Source organism: Rhinoraja longicauda, chromosome 7, assembly GCF_053455715.1.
Source record: "Rhinoraja longicauda isolate Sanriku21f chromosome 7, sRhiLon1.1, whole genome shotgun sequence".
Classification (NCBI taxonomy): Eukaryota; Metazoa; Chordata; class Chondrichthyes; order Rajiformes; family Arhynchobatidae; genus Rhinoraja; species Rhinoraja longicauda.
In genome coordinates this window covers 11,015,982-11,038,854 of record NC_135959.1, presented here as the reverse complement: position 1 = coordinate 11,038,854, position 22,873 = coordinate 11,015,982, and the positions used below count along the sequence as shown (strand labels likewise).

Below are 22,873 nucleotides of genomic sequence, written 5' to 3'. Positions count from 1 at the left end.
ATACTGCTTTCGTTGTCGTTATATAACACAACACTCTTTCACAGTTCCTTTTTCTGATGATCTGCCAAAACATAGAAAACAAAGGGCAACTTGGAAGTGTGGTAAAATCTAATCCCTTAACTTTCTTCAACCTCAATAGGATTTCAGTTGAGGCTTGGACAGATTAGATAAAAGACTTACAGGTATGTAGGTGAATTGTCCCTAGTGTGTGTGTAGGCTAGTGTCATTATATGCGCAGATCGCTGGTCGGCGCGGACTCGGTGGGCCGAAGGGTCTATTTCCACGCTGTATCTCTAAACTAAACTAAATATTAAATCGCCTGCTAACATTCTGCCTCAGGCATAAATGAATGGAACCCTGAGATCTGAAGACAAAACTGACAGGGCTTCAGGTGATTTAATGCACCGCGACAAAAAGCATTACCTGGAACCCTCCCGCGTCCTCAGCAGATATAACTAGGTTCTTGGTGGCAGTCACTTAGATAATAGCATGCAGTGGAAGTGGAAGGAAATGATACAACCGACACGTAATCACTTTGGTAAATAGATACTGTCAATTATTTTATCTAAAGCATTGTTTCACAGAGGACTCCAATTGTACCTCACGCTGCCTCGGAAAAGTAGACAACAAGTAGCCTGGATAGAGTGGACGTTTCCACTAGTGGGAGAGTCTAGGACCAGAGGTCGTAGCCTCAGAATTAAAGGACGTTACTTTAGGAAGGAGATGAGGAGGAATTTCTTTAGTCAGAGGGTGGTGAATCTGTGGTGTTCATTGCCTCAGAAGGCTGTGGATATTTTTAAGGCAGAGCTGGATAGATTCTTGATTAGTACGGGTGTCAGAGGTTATGGGGAGAAGGCAGGAGAATGGGTTCAGGAGGGGGAGCTAGATCAACCATGATTGATTGGCGGAATAGACTTGATGGGCCGAATGGCCTAATTCAGCTCCTAAAAACAATCAAAGACTCATTGCACCCGTATTTTCCTTCTTCTCCCTGCTTCCAGCCAGCGGAAGGTCCAGAGGCTTGAAAGCTCACTCCACCAGACTCAGCCACAGCTTCATCCCCTCTTATCAAGCTTTTGAACAGTCATTCCATAATCTAGGTTACTGTCCAATTCACCTCTGCCCCATTGCGGACACTGGACTTTGTCAGTGGATCTGATGCGCAACAATGCTGAGAACATTGTTCCGCACTCTGTATTTATCCTTTGCTTTATCTACTGTCCTTGTGTTTGACTTGATTGTACTTATGCATAATGTATATGATCTTTTTGGATAGCATGCAAAACAAAAAGCTTTCCACTGTACCTCAATACATGTGACAATGATAAACCTAGACCTTGTTTACAATAATTGGATGGATCACCCAGGACCGGAGCTGACTCAACCTGTTGCTGGAGCGTTTCGTGGAGTGGCTGAAATATTTAGGTGGTTGCATTTATATTTAAATTTTTATTGTCTAAACTTGAAAGTTCATAGATTTTTTGCATTTTTATCTGTGCATCAACACAACTCTGTGTGGTAACACACATCACACAAATATATCCGAATTATTTTATTATCTCTGATTATATATCACTTCGGAATTTTCAATAAAACCTAATAATGACTTCTCAAGGCGGAGTGGTAGAATTGTTGCCTTACAGCGCCAGAGACCTGGGTTCAATCCTTTCCGTATGGAGGCTGTAGGGAGCCTGTACATTCTCTCTGTGATCGCATGGGTTTTCCCCAGGTGCTCCAGTTTCCTCACACACTCCAAAGGCGTACAGGTTTGTAGGTTAATTGGCTTTGGTAAAGATTGTAAATTGCCCCTAGTCTGTAGGTAGGTTTGTAGGTTAATTGGCTTGGTAAATGTAAAAAATTTCCCTAGTGGGTGTAGGATAGTGTTAATGTGCGGGGATCGCTGGTCGGTGTGGACTCGGTGGGCCGAAGGGCCTGTTTCTGCGCTGCGTCCCTAAACTAAAACCATTATGGGCAGTGGAGTTTGCACCAGAAAAGTAGTTGGTTTCGGTGTCCATAGGTCAGAGAGGGAAGAATCAAACATCGCTCTCAATACTAATTTCTAACTAACGTAATTTGTTAAAAAGTGCATTGGTGGGATTAATGGATCAGGAGAGAATCAGGCTCAGCTGTGGTGCCCCCTGCAAGCAACCAACTGAATAACATAGGTTTAGTTTAGAAATACAGCATGGAAACAGGCCCTTCGGCCCACTCCGACCAGCAATCCCCGCACACTAACACTATCTTACACACACTAGGGACAATTTACACTTATACCAAGCCAATTAACCTGCAAACCTGTACGTCTTTGGAGTGTGTGAGGAAACCAAAGATCTTGGAGGATACCAAGCAGGTCACGGGGAGAACGTACAAACTCCGTACAGACAGCACCTGTAGTCGGGATCGAACCCGCGTCACTGGCACTGCAAATGCTGTAAGGCAGCAGCTCTACCGCTGAGCTACCACCAGGTTGAGATCCTTAAAGAGAGCACGGTACTTGGAACCTCAATAAAGCCATCAACAAAGCAAAGATAAAATTAATATTGTTTCTAAAAAAAAATGCAAACTTGAAAATATAAACTTGATACTCCATAGTGCTGAATTTCCAACTAACACTGTATTTTTTAACATATATATATATGTTTCTTAAAGTATTACTCCTTTATCAAGAATGGCCCCGAATCAAAGTTAAATATGTAAAAGTCATAGCCTCAGAATAAAAGGACGTTACTTTAGGAAGGAGATGAGGAGGAATTTCTAGTCAGAGGGTGGTGAATCTGTGGAATTCGTTGCCACAGAAGGCTTTGGAGGCCAAGTCAATGAATATGTTGAAGGCAGAGATAGTTTCGTTTATTGTCACGCGCACCGAGGTACAATGAAAAGCCTTAGATTCTCGATTCTAGATTTAGATTCTTGATTAGTACACGTGTTAGGGGTTATGGGAAGAAGGCAGGAGAATGGTGTTGAGAGGGAAAGATAGATCAGCCATGATTGAATGGTGGAGTAGATCTGATGGGCCAAATGGTCTAATTCTGTTCCTATCACATATGAACTTATGTATAACATATCTGGTTAAATGCTCCATTCACTTTAAAGGTGTCCATAAGCTTGCAGTCAAATGAAAGGATAGCTATGTTCTGAAGAAAATGCATCCCTGAACTATTAGACTACGTCTTTCCTTCAGATACTGAACTGAACACATCCAGGATTCGCAATTTGTTTAATATGAATCTTCAGTTCCTTCTGTTTATGGATTTAATATAACAACAATAACAATTATCTTATTGAATAGAGGATAAGAGTAGACAGATGAACTATCTCTTGCTGTTAAAACATGTCAAGTGATTCAGTTTAATGATTGGATTGCTCTGACATTAGGTGCATCAAAATCAGCTGCACAATTACAGAGGGGGTTAACAATAGACAATAGGTGCAGGAGGAGGCCATTCGGCCCTTCGAGCCAGCACCACCATTCAATGTGATCATGGCTGATCATCCACAATCAGTACCCCCTTCCCACCCTCTCCCCATACCCCATGACTCCGCTATCATTAAGAGCTCTATCTAACTCTCTCTTGAAAGCATCCAGAGAATTGGCCTCCACTGCCTTCCGAGGCAGAGAATTCCACAGATTTACAACGCTGAGTGAAAAGGTTTTTCCTCATCTCCGTTCTAAATGGCCTACCCATTATTCTTAAACTGCAGCCCTGGTTTTAGACTCCCCCAACAATGGGAATGATTCATTTCAATTGAACCTGCACGGAGCCATGATTCACCGAATGAACTGTGCTTTCCACAAACTGTAACAACAATATTTCTGCAGCATTTTTAACACAGCAAAATAAGTCCTGAGTAACATGATCAATTGAAGATCTACATCATGAGGCAAAAGGGGCAGTTACTAAAACCTATGTGAAATAAGTCACTTTTAAAGGTAACATGTATGTTTACAAAGAGAAGGTCTTTGCGAATAAACTTCAGAGCATTTGAGGTGCAACAGTTAATCGTGCAGAATTAAAATCCTTCGTAATGACATCGAGATATTAAACAAAGAAAGGTAATCACAATAAAGTTTAGTTTACAAACTTAGAACAGAGATTGGAGTTGTAAATGTTGAGATCAGCAGGAACACGTAGTTTTCTGCTTCTAGGTGCCTGATATTTTGCCACTTTCTTTTAATTGCAGCCTCTGCTAAAGTGATTTGATTTAAGAGAACTGTTCAGAAGCTGTACAATGTCAGAAACCCTTTCATCTTTGTGAAAGAAATAAACTAGAAAGTTTATAAACAGAAAAGAGAACGGGGCTAACTTTGATATTCCTGCAATTAAACTTAATTTGCCACAGAAATAAACTATGACAGTGACAGACAAAAGCGAAGATAATAAGATGCTTACTGGGCTTCCCACTTAGTATCCAATCTCGGACGGAAGAATGATCATTTGAGATAGGTGCTCAGCAAAAAGCAGAGATAAGTCGCGAGAGGAAAGACTTTTAAGGTTTAAAAACTCAAGATTTTATAGAAAGAAACATTTTTAATTTATCAAAATAAATTCCATTTACCTGGGCAAATAGTGTGCTGAAGAACTACTGGAGGTCGTTCCACATCCGGAACAAAGTCCCGCAAATATTGGCGTGAAATTTTAAAGAATGAAAAGCACTTTAGCTGGAAAGCAAACGCTTATTACGAACCAAATAATTCCCCAAATTCAAAGCTGTAAATTGAGAACGCTGAAGGGATAAAATGAAATCAATTCACTGCGGCTGGTGTCTGTGGTAGATGGGAGGGAACTCTTTCCCACGCACACGGATGAATCTGACTGCCCAGTTTGCCTTCGTGTGACAGCCAATTAACAGAAGATGCTTCATGTGATTGCTACATTCACCATTCCTTACGTGTAACGAGTGCTGTTGGCATTCCGGCCAGTGGCACAAGGAAGATGGATTAGAAATTACCCATGTGTTGAAAAGGCAAATAGCTTTTAAATGCCTCCGTTTGCCCACAGCACACTGAAACCTTTACTATAACGCCGTCGGGTAAACATGTGAAAAATTCAATCCTTGCGGCCCTGCTTTTAAGTTTTCTCCTTCAACTTTATTGCAACACTGGCTTGCCGTTTGTACAGCTGTGTGTTTGGAGATTTTTTTTTCTTCTCCTGAGCTTTTAATGTACCATGGAAGCATAATATCTGATAGACAATAGACAATAGGTGCAGGAGTAGGCCATTCGGCCCTTCGAGCCAGCACCGCCATTCAATGTGATCGTGGCTGATCATTCTCAATCAGTACCCCGTTCCTGCTTTCTCCCCATAACCCCTGACTCCGCTATCCTTAAGAGCTCTATCTAGCTCTCTCTTGAATGTATTCAGAGAATTGGCCTCCACTGCCCTCTGAGGCAGAGAATTCCACAGATTCACAACTCTCTGACTGAAAAAGTTTTTCCTCATCTCTGTTCTAAATGGCCTACCCCTTATTCTTAAACTGTGGCCCCTGGTTCTGGACTCCCCCAACATTGGGAACATGTTTCCTGCCTCTAACGTGTCCAACCCCTTAATAATCTTATACGTTTCGATAAGATCCCCTCTCATCCTTCTAAATTCCAGTGTATACAAGCCTAGTCGCTCCAGTCTTTCAACACATGACAGTCCCGCCATTCCGGGAATTAACCTAGTGAACCTACGCTGCACGCCCTCAATAGCAAGAATATCCTTCCTCAAATTTGGAGACCAAAACTGCACACAGTACTCCAGGTGCGGTCTCACTAGGGCCCTGTACAACTGCAGAAGGACCTCTTTGCTCCTATACTCAACTCCTCTTGTTATGAAGGCCAACATTCCATTGGCTTTCTTCACTGCCTGCTGTACCTGCATACTTCCTTTCTGTGACTGATGCACTAGGACACCCAGATGAGGGAAATGAAACAATGCGACGAGATGAACAACTTCTCCAAGGAGAGGGAAGGAGGATTCCCAATCCCTGGCTTCGCCTTGTTATTTTTTTACATTAAAAACAATGAAATGTTTAATCACATTCTTCCTAGATTTTCCCCACTCTCTCTTAAAGATGGTGTTGCAATGTAATTGCATGAACATTAATTGATCTTCAATAGTCACATTCTAAGATTCTGCTTGGGTACCTTACAGCCCAATGGTATAAATACTGAGGGGAAAAAAAACTGCAGATGCTGGTTTAAATCGAAGGTAGACACAAAATGCTGGAGTAACTCAGCGGGTCAGGCAGCATCTCAGGAGAGAAGGAATGGGCGAGACCCCATTTCGGGTCGAGACCCTTCTGCCGTCACCCATTCCTTCTCTCCCGAGATGCTGCCTGACCCGCTGAGTTACTCCAGCATTTTGTGTCTACCTTCGTTATGAATATTGAATTCTCCAATTTAAGGTAACTTCTACAAACACCTCCCCCCCACCTCAATTCTTCCCCTCCCCGACACTTCCCCCACGCCCCCCCTTAAATTCCTTCCCCTCCCCCCCGAAGAAGGGTCCCGAACCGAAAGGTCACCAATCCATTTTCCCCCCGAGATGCTGCCTGACCTGCTGAGATACTCCAGCATTTTGTCTATCCTTGTCATATTGTAAGATATTTGACCACTTGTGGCATCACGACCAAGCTCTACAATTGTCAGCATACAGTGGTTCTGGGAGGACACACCAAAGGCAGATCAAATGCAAGAAATCAGTTTTTATTTTGCCGCCAGTCCCATCCTGTGGATTAATTGCACCAAAACAGTCACTGATCTAAGCAAGGTCAACTAACACAAGACTAAATTAGGATTTAAAACCTGCCCTTCAACTATTTACAGTTCAGATCCACATTGATAAAGATTCTGAAATTACAAAGGATATCTTTAGTTTAGTTTAATTTCGAGGTGTACCATGGGAGCAGGCCCTTCGGCCCACCGAGTCCTTGCCGACCAGCAATCCCAGCACACCAACACTATCCTACACACACTAGGGACAATTTGCAATTACACCAACCCAATTAATCTACAAACCTGTACACCTTAGGTTTGATATGATCTTTGCGTTTGAATTAGTTAACTAATGATTAATTAATTCACAAAATGCTGGAGTAACTCAGCAGGTCAGGCAGCATCTCAGGAGAGAAGGAATGGGTGACGTTTCGGGTCGAGACCCTTCTTCAGACTGATGTCAGGGGGGGCGGGACAAAGGAAGGATATAGGTGGAGACAGAAAGATAGAGGGAGATCTGGGAAGGAGGAGGGGAAGAGAGGGACAATTAATTAATTATCAGTTTGCCAGTTTAATACTGCATCAACAAGAAAAGGCTAGAAATACACAGAAATAGTGCCTTTAAATAACAATTCTTAGAACAAGCCAGCCAGTACACACCAACAAAAATCCTAATTGGTGGCTTAATGAAATTGAGACCGCAATGATATATCTCACTTCAGAGACAGAAGAGCATTAGTCAAGATATTTACCTCAGGTGTCTGAAGTTAGAGAATGTGGCAGAGAATTCCACAAATTGACAACTCTCTGTGTGAAAAAGTTTTTCCTCATCTCAGTTCTAAATGACCTCCCCCTTATTCTCAATCTGTGGCCCCTGGTTCTGGACTCCCCCAACATTGGGAACATGTTTCCTGCCTCTAATGTGTCCAACCCCTTAATAATCTTATATGTTTTGATAAGATTCCCTCTCATCCTTCTAAATTCCAGTGAATACAAACCCAGTCGCTCCATTCTTTCATCATATGACAGTCCCACCATCCCGGGAATTAACCTCGTGAACCTACGCTGCACTCCCTCAATAGCAAGAATGTCCTTCCTCAAATTAGTGTCTGATTAACTTGTGATCTCACAATACTTTGCTTTTATTTTAACACTAAGTTAAATTATTGTATTATAACCCAGTAAAATAGGGTTTTTTTGAGTGTCAACCAAGGGGAACTTAATGCAGGTTTAATATGTAGGAAGGAACTGTCTAGTCTGAAGAAGGGTCTCGACCCGAAACATCACCTATTCCTTTTCTCCAGAGATGCTGCCTGACCCGCCGAGTTACTCCAGCATTTTGTGTCTATCTTTTATACAGGTTTAGTTTAGTTTAAGCTCGAAAGCACATCCCCTGAATGGTCCTCTCAGGAGGGTCGTGAGTCAAGAGTGTTTTATTGCCATATGTCCCAGATAGAACAATGAAATTCTTACTTGCAGCAGCACAGCAGAATATGTAAACACAGTACACTGGAAACAATATATAATAAATGAGGAAAAACAGGTTGTGTGTGCACAACACACACGCATATGTGCACATTAAAAAAAAATAACAGTGCAACAATAACGATAATAGTCTATGCAGTTCAGAGCTTATTTGAGTTTGCAGTGTTTAACAGCCTAATGACTGTAGGGAAGAGGCTGTTCCTGAGCCTGGACGTAACAGGTTTCAGGCTCCTGTACCTTCTCACCGATGGCAGGGCTGAAATGAGTGTGTGTAACACTACAATCTGCACACTGGTATTTTACCCTTTGCACTACCTGCTGTACTTTTGTACGGCTTGAGTGTATTCATGTATAATATGACTTTACTGATAGTAGACCAACAGTTTTTCACTGTATCTTGGCACACGTGCCAATAATAAACCAATACCAAGTGTCTTCATAATGCAGGTGAACACAAATTGCTGGAGTCAGCGGGTCAGGCAGCATCTCTGGAGAGAAGGAATGGGTGACGTTTCGGGTCGAGACCCTTCTTCAGACTGATGTCAGGGGAGTGGGCGGGACAGAGATAGAATGCAGTCAGAGACAGTAAGACTGGTGGCAGAACTGGGAAGGGGAGGGGATGGAGGGAGAGTGAAAGCAAGAGCTATTTGAAGTTAGAGAAGTCAATGTTCATACCTCTGGGGTGTAAGCTACCCAAGCGAAATATGAGGTGCTGTTCCTCCAATTTGCATTGGGCCTCACTCTGACAATGGAGGAGCTCCAGGACAGAAAAGTTAGATTGGGAGTGGGAGGGGGAGTTAAAGTGCTGAGCAACCGGGAGATCAGGTAGTTTAAGGCGGACTGAAACGATTGCCGAGCCTGCTCTTGGTCTCGCCGATATACAGGAGGACACACCTGGAACAGCGGATACAGTAGATGAGGTTGGTGGAGGTGCAAGTGAACCACTGCCTCACCTGAAAAGACTGTCGGGGTCCTTGGATGGAGTCGAGGGGGGAGGTAAAGCGACAGGTTTTGCATCTCCTGCGGTTGCAGGGGAACGTACCAGGGGAGGGGTGGTTTGGGTGGGAAGGGACGAGTTGACCAGGGAGGGAACGGTCTCTGTGGAAAGCAGAAAGGGGTGGAGATGGGAAGATGTGGCCAGTAGCGGGATCCCGTTGGAGGTGGCGAAAATGTTGGAGGATTACATGCTGTGTGTGACGGCTGTTGGGGTGGAAGGTACAGACAAGGGGGACTCGCTCCTTGTTGCGAATGGGGGGAGGTGGACCAAGAGCGGAGCTGCGGGATATCGAGGGGACCCGAGTGAGAGCCTCATCTATAATGGAAGAGGGCACCCCCGTACCCTAAAGAATGATGACATCTCCGATGCCCTGGTACGGAACACCTCATCCTGGGCGCAGATGTGGCGCAGACGGAGGAATTGGGAGTAGGGGATAGAGTCTTTACAGGAAGCAGGATGGGAAGAAGTGTATACAGGAAGCAGGGTGGGAAGAAGTGTCACCCATACCATCTCTCCAGAGAAAAAATAGCCTTTGCTTTCCCTCTCTCTCCATCTCACCCCCTTCCCAGTTCTCCCACCAGTCTTACTGTCTCCGACTACATTCTATCTCTGTACGGCCCACTCCCCAAACATCAGTCTGAAGAAGGGTCTCGACCAGAAACGTCACCCATTCCTTCTCTCCAGAGATGCTGCCTGTCCCACTGAGTTACTCCAGCACTTTGTGTCTTCCTTCAATTTAAACCAGCATCTGCAGTTCTTTCCCACGTGTATTCATAATGCAATTTTTTTTAACTATGAGATTTCACAGGAACACAACTATCATATTACAATAGACAATAGACAATAGACAATAGGTGCAGGAGTAGGCCATTCAGCCCTTCGAGCCAGCACCGCCATTCAATGCGATCATGGCTGATCACTCTCAATCAGTACCCCGTTCCTGCCTTCTCCCCATACCCCCTCACTCTGCTATCCTTAAGAGCTCTATCCAGCTCTCTCTTGAAAGCATCCAACGAACTGGCCTCCACTGCCTTCTGAGGCAGAGAATTCCACACCTTCACCACCCTCTGACTGAAAAAGTTCTTCCTCATCTCCGTTCTAAATGGCCTACCCCTTATTCTCAAACTGTGGCCCCTTGTTCTGGACCCCCCCAACATTGGGAACATGTTATCTGCCTCTAATGTGTCCAATCCCCTAATTATCTTATATGTTTCAATAAGATCCCCCCTGATCCTTCTAAATTCCAGTGTATACAAGCCCAATCGCTCCAGCCTTTCAACATACGACAGTCCCGCCATTCCGGGAATTAACCTAGTGAACCTACGCTGCACGCCCTCCATAGCAAGAACATCCTTCCTCAAATTTGGAGACCAAAACTGCACACAGTACTCCAGGTGCGGTCTCACCAGGGCCCGGTACAACTGTAGAAGGACCTCTTTGCTCCTATACTCAACTCCTCTTGTTACGAAGGCCAACATTCCATTGGCTTTCTTCACTGCCTGCTGAACCTGCATGCTTCCTTTCATTGACTGATGCACTAGGACACCCAGATCTCGTTGAACTCCCCCTCCTCCTAACTTGACACCATTCAGATAATAATCTGCCTTTCTATTCTTACTTCCAAAGTGAATAACCTCACACTTATCTACATTAAACTGCATCTGCCATGTATCCGCCCACTCACACAACCTGTCCAAGTCACCCTGCAGCCTTATTGCATCTTCCTCACAATTCACACTACCCCCCAACTTAGTATCATCTGCAAATTTGCTAATGGTACTTTTAATCCCTTCGTCTAAGTCATTAATGTATATCGTAAATAGCTGGGGTCCCAGCACCGAACCTTGCGGTACCCCACTGGTCACTGCCTGCCATTCCGAAAGGGACCCATTTATCCCCACTCTTTGCTTTCTGTCTGTCAACCAATTTTCTATCCATGTCAGTACCCTACCCCCAATACCATGTGCCCTAATTTTGCCCACTAATCTCCTATGTGGGACCTTGTCGAAGGCTTTCTGAAAGTCGAGGTACACCACATCCACTGACTCTCCCTTGTCAATTTTCCTAGTTACATCCTCAAAAAATTCCAGTAGATTTGTCAAGCCTGTACATAACAATTTGCAGAATTGATACTGCTTGCCTCTGTAGCTGCTAATGGTTATTTAATAAATAAATCTCGTAAAGATGCTTATTGGCTCAACAGAGAATTTTCTCTTTCACTCTTGAGTTCACTCCCAACCCGAACCTTGGTTTCCTTTATGTCAATTAACCTTCAATATTCTGTGTAGGTTTTCTGACCAGCTCAGGAATTACTTTGAAGAAGTCAAATATTTTCAGCCAGCAGTAAGCCTTGACTGAATATTTTGGTAATCCTTTCATTCAACTTTGGCCTTTAACTTCACTAATCCCTTCCAGCAATGCAATTCTTTTGCATGAACTGCTTCAAATGAAGTCACAGCTAACTCGGCTAATGGAGAGCGTTGAAAATAAAACAGCAGAGAGACAACAGAGCAACACCTGCCCCGACATCTCCTCCCTTACATCCAACCAGGGACCCTGGCAGCCATTGCAGGTGAGACGAATGCACCTCCTCTAACCTCGTCTACGAATGCACCTCCTCTAACCTCGTGCAGCAGGCAGTGAAGAAAGCGAATGGTATGTTGGCATTCATAGCGAGGGGATATGAGTATAGGAGCAGGGAGGTTCTGCTGCAGTTGTACAGGGCATTGGTGAGACCACACCTGGAGTATTGTGTACAGTTTTTGTCTCCTAATCTGAGGAAAGACATTCTTGCCAAAGAGGGAGTACAGAGAAGGTTCACCAGATTGATTCCTGGGATGGCAGGACTTTCATATGAAGAAAGACTGGATAGACTCGGCCTGTACTCGCTGGAATTTAGAAGATTGAGGGGGGATCTTATAGAAACTTACAAAATTCTTAAGGGGTTGGACAGGCTAGATGCAGGAAGATTGTTCCCGATGTTGGGGAAGTCCAGAACAAGGGGTCACAGTTTAAGGATAAGGGGGAAGTCTTTTAGGACCGAGATGAGAAAGTTTTTTTTCACACAGAGAGTGGTAAATCTGTTAATTCTCTGCCACAGAAGGTAGTTGAGGCCAGTTCATTGGTTATATTTAAGAGGGAGTTAGATGTGGCCCTTGTGGCTAAAGGGATCAGGGGGTATGGAGAGAAGGCAGGTACGGGATATTGAGTTGGATGATCAGCCATGATCATATTGAATGGCGGTGCAGGCTCGAAGGGCCAAATGGCCTACTCCTGCACCTATTTTTTATGTTTCTATGTTTCTACTCAGTGCTCCCGATGTGGCCTCCCTTACACCGGCAAGACCAAAGGGTAGACTTGCGACTGTTTCGCCGATCACTTGTGCTCGATCTGCCAAGGCCAATCGGATCTCCTGGTTGCAAACCATTTTAACTCCTCTTCCCATTCTCAAAGTGAGGCCATATGCAAACCGGAGGAACAGCACCTCAAATTCCGCTTGGGTGGCTTGCAACGTAATGGTGTGAACATTTTTACTCTGAAGATAGACACAAAATGCTGGAGTAACTCAGCGGGACAGGCATTATCGCTGGATAGAAGGAATGGGTGATGTTTCCGGTCGAGACATTTCTTCAGACGGAGTTCCTTCTGTCATTGAGTCATAGAGTGATACAGAGTGGAAACAGGCCCTTCGGCCCAACTTGCCCACACCGGCCAACAATGTCCCAGCTACACAAGTCCCATTTGCCTGCGCTTGGTCCATATCCCTCCAAACCTGTCCTATCTATCTACCTGTCTAACTGTTTCTTAAACGATGGGATAGTCCCAGCCTCAACTACCTCCTATGGCAGCTGGTTCCATACACCCTCCACCCTTTGTGTGAAAAAGCTACCCCTCGGGTTCCTATGAAATCTTTTCCCCTTCACCTTGAACCTATGTCCTCTGGTCCTCGATTCCCCTACTGTGGACAAGAAACCCTGTGCATCGACCCGGTCTATTCCTCTCGTGATTTTGTACACCTCTATAAGATCATCCCTCATCCTCCTGCATCTGCAGTTCCTTCCTACACATTTTTTTTACTCTTCTCTCTTCCCTGTGCTCCACCCATTTCTCCCACTATCACACCCCCCCTTTCTGTCCTCTTTGACCTGTATCCCTTCCTCTGGTTTCACATTTCACTACTCCTCTCACCTCATCTTACGACCTTTTGTCTCCAGACTTTCTCCACCCCCCACACCTGTATCCAACTATCCCTTGCCAGGCTTTGTCCCACTTTCACTTCTTCCAGCTATCTCCCCTCTACTACAATCAGTCTGAAGACTGGCCCCAATCCGAAACATCACAACGCCAGGTCTTCCAGAGATGCTGCCTGCCCGCTGAGTTATTCCAGCACTTTGTGTCTTTTTTTGTAAACCAGCATCGGCAGTTCCTTGTGTCTATAGAGCCATTAAATGTGCCGTGGGGAAAGTTGCTGCCTTACAGCGCTTGCAGCACCAGAGAACCCGGTTCGATCCCGACTACGGGTGCTATCTGTACGGAGTTTGTACGTTCTCCCCATGTGTGTAGGATAGTGTAAGTGTGCGGAGATCGCTGGTCAGTGCCGACTTGGTGGGCCGAAGGGCCTGTTTCTGTGCTGTATCTCTAAACTAAACTAAAGAGAAAATAGAACACAGACAGGTAACAAGTTATTCGCAAGGCATCAGGAATATTTGACATGATGCCTTTTTAGATTTGTTTTGTGCTAGTATTTGTATTAGTTCATTATTGTCAAGTACACAGAAATAGAGTGAAAATCTGTTTGCATGCTATCCAGTCAGATCCTTCCATGCACAAGTACAATCATGCCATACACACGTAAAACTGGTAGTGCAAAAATAACCGGAGAGCAGAATATAGTGCTACAGCATTACGACTGTTTCGCCGATCACTTGTGCTCGATCTGCCAAGGCCAACCGGATCTCCTGGTTGCAAACCATTTTAACTCCTCTTCCCATTCTCAAAGTGAGGCCATATGCAAACCGGAGGAACATCACCTCAAATTCCGCTTGGGTGGCTTGCAACGTAATGGTGTGAACATTTTTACTCTGAAGATAGACACAAAATGCTGGAGTAACTCAGCGGGACAGGCATTATCGCTGGATAGAAGGAATGGGTGATGTTTCCGGTCGAGACATTTCTTCAGACGGAGTTCCTTCTGTCATTGAGTCATAGAGTGATACAGAGTGGAAACAGGCCCTTCGGCCCAACTAAAGAGAAAGTGCACATAAAAAAGTGTGAGGGTTGCAATGAGGTAGGTTGGGAGATCAAGCCAACAACCTTGGTTTATGAGAGGCCCATTTTAAATAAGAGAATATATATACAAATGAGGTTCAAATGAGTTTCTTTGTTGCATTTTCCCCATCTTGAAGCTATTCATTTGGAATCAATTCAGTTCTCATAGTAATGCACTTTCTGTGAGGGATCGTGATAGGACTGAAGGGGGAAGCCTGACTGTAATGAACATTAATGGCTTTCATGAGTCCATGCCCACCAGCGATCACCCCATACTCTAGCACTATCCCTCAGGGACAATTTACAATTTTACAAAAGCCAATTAATCAACAAACCTGTATGTCTTTGGAGTGCGAGAGTAAAATGGAGCAACCCTGAGAAAACTCATGTAGTCATGGGGAGAACGTACAAACTCCGTACAGACTGCACCTGTAGTCAGGACCAAACACGGTTCTCTGGCACTGCACAGCAGAAGCTCTACTGCTACGCCACTGTGCCACATGTCATAGAGTCATACAGCTGTACCACATGGAACCAGGTCTTTGGTCCAACTCATCCATGCCGATCAAGACGCCCCATCTAAGCTAATCCCATGCTGCCACACAGCCCACTGAACCTTTCCTCAGCATTTACCTATCCAGATATCCTTTATTGAAGTTTGCAGAAAGAATTCTGAAGCATGAGGCCTTGACAGTTGAAGGAGCATCCAAGGCTGGAATAGTTAAGATCACAGATAGACACTGGAGTAACTCAGCAGATCAGGCAGCATCACCGGAGAAAAAGGATGGGCCACATTTGGTCTTGAAACGTCACCCATCCTTTTTCTCCAGTGATGGTGCCTAACTCCATCACTTTGTGTCCCTATCTTTGGTAGAAACTAGCATCTGCAGTTCTTTGTTTCAACAGTTAAGATCAGTTGCGCTGGAATGGGAAGAACACTAAGTTTAGTTTAGTTTAGTTTAGAGATACAGGGCGGAATAAGGCCCTTTCGGCCCACCGGGTCCGCGACGACCAGCGATCCCCGCACATTAACACAACTAGGGATATTTTTTACATTTACTAAGCCAATTAACCTACATACCTGTACGTCTTTGGAGTGTGGGAGGGAACCGAAGATCCCGGAGAAACCCATGGTCACGGGAAGAACGTACAAACTGCGTTCAGACAGCACCCGTAGTCGGGATCGAACCCGGGTCTCTGGCGCCGCGTTCGCTGTAAGGCAGCAACTCTAGCACTGCGCCACCGTGCCGCACAGTTCTCAGATGGCTGTAGGTTAGAGGAATTCACAGAGGAGGAGAGGGAATAAAGACAAGTGGCACAACTGAAGTCAGCGCGTTCCAACCGAGCAGCAAGGATATCTTTAAAATGCCCATGTTGCCACTTATTAAATAATACAATACAATATATCTATATTGTCATTGTACAGGGGTACAATGAGATTGGGAATGCGCCTCCCATACGATGCAATAAATTAATTAGCTAGTCAGTATTAATTTATACAACCCAATGATACAAATTAGAACAGTTTTAAACAGAATAAAGTGCAAGTAGATCTGTGCCGGTTCACTGTGCGATGTGACCATCCGGCTCAGCAGGACCGGTTCATAGCAGCTATGGCCCTGGGGATGAAGCTGTTCCTGAATCTGGAGGGAATATGGAACACCCCTCTGTCTATAGGTTTCAAATTGCTCAGCATCTGGACTTTGAAATATAATGCAGGCACGTCATCATCACTCTGCACAGATCTCAGACCACCCTGCCCACCACCACTTAGGTAACACCTCCAACAAAAGTAATTCCAGCGGTTCAGGTCAGCAGCTCACCATCACCTTCTCATGGACAATTAGCAGTGGGTAATACATTCTAGAATTGTTCGATGCACTCTTTTCCAAAAAATATATATTTTTTATATGTCAACATAAAAATGGCTGTTGTCAAGCTGGAAAGGGTACAGAAAGGATTTGCAAGGATGTTGCCAGGGCGATAGGGACTGAGCTACAGGGAGAGGTCGAGTAGGCTGGGACTCTATTCCTTGGAGCGCAGGAGGATGAGGGGTGATCTTATAGAGGTGTATAAAATTATGAGAGGAATAGATCTGGTAGATGCACGGAGTCCCTTGCATTTTATAGGAATCTGAGGGGTCACCTTTTCACACAAAGGGTGGTGGGTGTATGGAATAAGCTACCAGAGGAGCTAATTGAGGCGGGGACTATCCCAATATATAAGAAACAGTTAGACAGGTACACGGATAGGACAGGTTTGGTGGGATATGGACCAAACGTGGGCAGGTGGGACTAGTGTGGTTGGGACATGTAGGCTGGTGTGGGCAAGTTGGACCGAAGGGCCTGTTTCCACACCGTATCAATCTATGACTCTAGGACTAAAAAAAATCTTGAGTAAAATGTGTCAAGTGACTGCCTGATAATTTCAGCAGATTCCCATTGCCCGCTGATGTTACATGTGACACATATTTGTGAGAAATAGACGGTGAAATGATTGCCTGATGACGTACTGTGAGGAGTTTGAACCTAGCTCTTATTAATGAGACTCACATTGATAACGCTGGCATCCAATAGTGTCCTGTGCCTGATGGGATTTTTAAGCAGTATTAAAGAATGTGTTTGTAAGTTTCAAACATAAGGTCAAACAAAAGCTTCCTTTTTTTTTTGAAGCAAAAGGCCTCAGGAACATATTTAAAAAAACAATGCCAAGTTTCTTTCTAAACTTTTCCCATAATTTTCAATAAAGTTTCCTGACCTCCAAACTACAAACATTGCAAATACCACAATACAAAAAGGTTGATATCAATGTTGGAATTCAAGTCTGGCGATGCAGATTCATACAGGAAGTCGGGAAGGGTGTCAGGGGTTATGGGGAGAAGGCTGGAGAATGGGGTTGAGAGGGAGAGATAGATCAGCCATAAAATCATGTGATAGGAGCAAAATTAGGCCATTCGGCCCATCAAGTCTACTCCGCCATTCAATCATGGCTGATCTCTTTCCTAACCCCATTCTCCTGCCTTCTCCCCTGACCCCGCCCATACTCATCAAGAATCTATCTAATCTATCTATCTATCTATGCCTTAAATATAATCCACTGACTTGGTCTCTACAGTCTCCTGTGGCAAAGAATTCCACAGATTCACCACCCGTTGACTAAAGAAATTTCTCCTCATCTCCTTCCTAAAAGAACGTCCTTTAATTCTGAGGCTATGACCTCGAGTCCTAGGCTTTCCCACTAGTGGAAAAGTCCTCTCCACATCCACTCAATCAAAGTCTTTCACTGCTTGGTAAGTTTCAATGAGGTCCCCTCTCATCCTTGCAAACTCCAGCGAGTTCAGGCCCAGTGCCATCAAACGCTAATCATACCTTTGAATGGCAGAGTAGACTTGATGGGCCGAATGGCCTTATTCTGCTCCCAGTACTTATGAAGTCCAGGTACAACCTCGATAAGGCCATCAAAAAGGCTACAAGATACTTTGGCTCTAAATTGGAGGCCGAGACTGATCATCGGCTGCGAGTGATCAGCCATGATCGCATTGAATGGCGGTGCTGGCTCGAAGGGCTGAATGGCCTACTCCTGCACCTATTGTCTATTGTCTATTGTCTATTGTCTATTGTCTATTGAGGCAGTCCTTGCATGCCATCACTTCCTACAAGGCCTAATGAAGTGACAGCTCAAGCAACAGTAAGGCATCACTCCTGGACAGATTCAATGCATTCTACATATGCTTTGAAAGGAAGAACACTGATGTGCCATCTCAAGCCCCCATAGCCCACAATGGCAATGGAATCTCAGTCACCGAGAAGATCCTTCAGGAGGGTGATCTCTCAGAAGGCCTCAACAGCTGAAGATGTACCTGGCTGTGTTCCCAAAACCTGCATGGACTAACTGGCTGGAATTCTTGCAGACATTTTTTGCTGAGGCTCTATAATGTGCTGGTCAGGCCGCATTTGGAGTATGGTGAGCAATTTTGGTCACCATATCTGAGGAAGGATGTGCTCGCTCTGGAGATGGTCCAGAGGAGGTTTACAATAATGATCCCAGGAATGAGTGGGATAACATACGATGAGCGTTTGACGGCACTGGGCCTGTACTCGCTGGAGTTTGGAAGAATGAGGGGGGACCTCATTGAAATGAAGGGCTTGGATAGAGTGGACGTGGAGAGGACGTTTCCACTAGTGGGAGAGTCTAGGACTAGAGGTCATAGCCTTAGAATGAAAAGACGTTCCTTTAAAAAGATGATGAGGAGAGATAGAATGACGGAGACGACTTGAAGGGCCGAATGGCCTAATTCTGCTCCATCACTTATGACCTTAACACATCGCAGCCTCTCATAACTGAAGTCTGTGGTTCACACCTGTTTTAAAAGGGTATCAATATTACTGGTGTCCAACAAGAGTAAGTTGTTATGTTTCAATGACTACCGACCAGTGGCACCGATGTCTGGGGTATGAAGTACTTTGAGAGGTTGGTTATGGCAGAGTTCAGTCTAGTTTATTGTCACACGTGCCAAGGTACAGTGAAAAGCTTGTGTTGCGTGCTATCCAGTCATCAGAAAGACAATACATGATTACAATCGAGCCACTTACAGTGTATCGACACATGATAAAGGAATGACTTTTAGTGCAAGATAAAGCCAGAAAAGTCCGATCAAGGATAGTCAGAGGTGTAGGAAAATAACTGCAGATGCTGGTTTACATCGAAGGTAGACACAAAATGCTGGAGTAACTCAGCTGGTCAGGCAGCATCTCAGGAGAGAAGGAATGGGTGACGTTTCGGGTCGAGACCCTTCTTCAGACTGAGGGTCACTAGAGAGGTGTCAGAGGGTCACCAGAGAGGTAGATAGCAGTTCAGCACTGCTCTCTGGTTGAGGTAGGATGATGCAGTTGCCTGATAATTTGTTCAACCTTTGACAGGGTTTATTTCTTTCTTTCCTTTTCAAATAAAGTTTGATTGAGAAACTAGTTCCAAAGTTGCATTTGTTATTGTTGGGGTTTAATAAGGGAATCTTCGAGAGAAACTAGTACAGATCAGGGATATGTGTTCCAGCATATTGCAATGCTATTAATCAGCTTACGCTCTTTACTCAAAAGAAATCATTCCAAGTTACATAAATAAATCAGCTAATCTGCTTGAAAAACTACAGTACAAAAGCCACATCGTTAATAAGGGCAATGAAAGTCCACACACTCTCACACAATGTCATCCATTCTCACAGTGTTTTGGATTTGTGCATGTTTGAACAGGTTACTGCATAAGATCAGAATTAACTTCACAACATTGACCTTAAACGATAAATAAACCATGGGGCAGAATAGAGTTGTACTGGCGCATAGGGCCCATCCATGTAAAGCATTTCTTTGCCAGGGATTATACCCATTAGAAACATAGAAACATAGAAAATAGGTGCAGGAGGAGCCCATTTGGCCCTTCAAGCCAGCACCAAGTTTGGAAGTACAGGAGCAAGGAAGTCCTACTGCAGTTGTACAGGGCCCTGGCGAGACCGCACCTGGAGTATTGTGTGCAGTTTTGGTCTCCTAATTTGAGGAAGGACATTCTTGCTACTGAGGGAGTTCACCAGGTTAATTCCCCGGATGGCGGGACTGACATATGATGAAAGAATGGGTCGACTGGGCTTGTATTCACTGGAATTTAGAAGGATGAGAGGGGATCTTATAGAAACATACAAAATTCTTAAGGGATTGGACAGGCTAGATGCAGGAAAAATCCCCCCGATGTTGAGGGACTCCAGAACCAGGGGGCACTGTGTAAGAAAAAGGGGTAGGCATTTAGGACTGAGATGAGGAAAAAACTTCTTCACCCAGAGAATTGTGAATCTGTGGAATTCTCTGCCACCGAAGGCACTGGATGTTTTCAAGAGAGAGTTAGATTTAGCTCTTAGGGCTAACGGAATCAAGGGATATGGGGAAAAAGCAGGAACAGGGTACTGATTCTGGATGATCATCCATGATCATATTGAATGGTGGTGCTGGCTCGATGGGCCAAATGGTCAATCTCTGCACCTATTTTCTATGCTTCTATGTAAATGTCACAGATGATCTTCAGAGTTGGTGGTAACACGTGCAAAAGAAACCCAGTAATACTTCACGATTAACGGAATCACAGACGCAACTCATTTAACCATTATGAACAAGCCATTATTTTATTAATGTGACCTATTAAAGTGGAACTATCCCAAGCAAATGTGGCTTTTGTAAATTCCTGTGAAATTTGACCCAAAATTACAACTGAAGTCCTTTGATCAGCCATGATCACATTGAATGGCAGTGCAGGCTCGAAGGGCCGAATGGCCGACTCCTGCACCTATTGTCTATTTTCAAAAGTTGAATATATTTCCATCCTACTATCTCGAGCAGTTCTTTGACATTTTTTTTCTTTCATTTTCCTGAACCTTGGTATCACAAGCAAGGCATTTATTGCCCAGCCCCAATTACTCTCAACAGCTAGTTTATCTTACTTTAGAGATACAGCACTGAAACACCACCGAGTCCGTGCCGACCAGCGATTCTCAAACACTAGCTCTACACTACACTAGGAAAAATTTACAATTTTTACTGAAGCCAATTAATCTACAACCCTGTGTGTCTTTGGAATGTGGGAGGAAACCGGTTCGCCCGGGGAAAACCCACACAGTCACAGGCAGAACATACAAACTGCATACAGACAGCTTACGCAGTCAGGATCGAACCCGGTTCTCTGGCACGGAAAAGCAGCAACTGCGCCACCGTGCCGCCCCGTTTTTTTTCTTAGCCTGTACACTAGCGTTATCCTACACACTGGAGATAATTTACAATTTACAGAAGCCAACTAACCCATCATTGGAGTGTGGGGAGAAACCGGAGTACCAGGAAAAAAAAACCACAAGGAGAACGTACAAACTCCGTACGTATAGCACCCATGGTCGGGATCGAACCCGGGTCTCTGGCGCTGGACTAGAACCAATACTGTGCAGAGACAGGATTTATTAATGTCCTCACCTTGAAGAAAGCGATCATAATATAATTGAAATTAACATTTAGCCGGAGGGAGAGAACAAGGGTCCAAGACAAGTATTTCAAACTTGAATAAGCATAATTATGAGAGGTTGGAAGCTGAGGGGGGTAAAGTGAACTGTTTATAGTAGATACTTTCCAAGGACATGTGCTCATGTTGATAGAACCAGGAACTAGTGCAAAATGTGAGCCGAATCATCAATGTTGTCAGAGAGATCAAACTGCACTCGATAGATATGAAGATAATATTTTTTTTTCAATTGAAAATAAGAGCTGTGCAGAATTGGATTTTCCACATGAAGGTCTTTGGAGAAGCACAACAATGCTCTCGTCTTCCTGAAGGGGTTTCTTCCATTCAACCCTCCTATTGTCTACAGTGAGACACGATAGCACAACATATTATTGAAACAAAGAGTGCAATATCACAGCAGATGTGACTGTCTCTCACTGAGACTTTTTTTCCGGGGCTGGAGATTTCAACAAGATTTATAAAAGCTGTGGTTTTTTTTTGTTTACACACTTTATAAGGCTTACCAGGATAATCAGCTTTTTTTTTCACTGATTAAATTCTATGGTGCAATAATTTACAACCATGCACAATTTATATTTTCATTCATTTCATGCACAATGTTATATTCTTGAAGCTTGGCTGTAAACAAGGAGTGTTGTGCTGGTAAGCTTTAAGTATAAAAAAACGATTATGCAGACGAGATTTTAAACAATCACGGTCAAACTAAAAAAAAATTCAAAATGAAATATTCAAGTTATATTTCTAAGTTACTTTAATGAAAATTAAAAAGCATTAGCTCTACAATTTGTGTGACCACTGAGGATAATGTGGATTGGATAAAGACGTAGCAAAGGGATATTAAGGGACTGAGTGAGCAAGATGGCTGAAATGCACAAATCATCTCAATTGGGCTTGAGAAAAATAGATAATGAAAATAGATAATTAAATGTGATACACCTGCTATCTCACAGCACCAGAGATCTGGGTTTGATCGTGACCTTGGGTGGAGCTTGCACATTCTCTGTGACATCGTGGGCTTTCCTCCTTGGTCTCCAGTTTCCTCCCATATCCCAAAGAAGCACCGGTTTGCAGGTTAATTGGCTTGTGTACATTGACCTCGTATGTAGGGGGTGGGTGCGCATGCAAGGATAACATAGAACTAATGTGGTCGGTATGGAATCGGTGGGCCAAAGGACCTGTTTCTATGATTTCCAACTTACTACCTTTAATGAGCAGTAAAGCAAAAAGAAACATATAGATATTACAATGGGTAAGATTAGACAATAGACAATAGACAATAGGAGGAGGCCATTCGGCCCTTCGAGCCAGCACCGCCATTCAATGTGATCATGGCTGATCATTCTCAATCAGTACCCTGTTCCTGCCTTCTCCCCATA

The 22,873-nt window shown here is 44.1% G+C and overlaps 1 protein-coding gene across 1 annotated transcript in view; it reads right to left on the bottom strand.

The window, feature by feature from the left end:
- Positions 1–4,849, bottom strand: part of oca2 (oculocutaneous albinism II) — a 337,303-nt gene extending 332,454 nt beyond the window's left edge. The window contains exon 1 of the mRNA XM_078402106.1: positions 4,558–4,849. The gene's annotated coding sequence lies outside the window, so the exon portion shown is untranslated. The remainder of the gene's footprint in view (positions 1–4,557) is intronic.
- Positions 4,850–22,873: the final 18,024 nt, after the last annotated feature.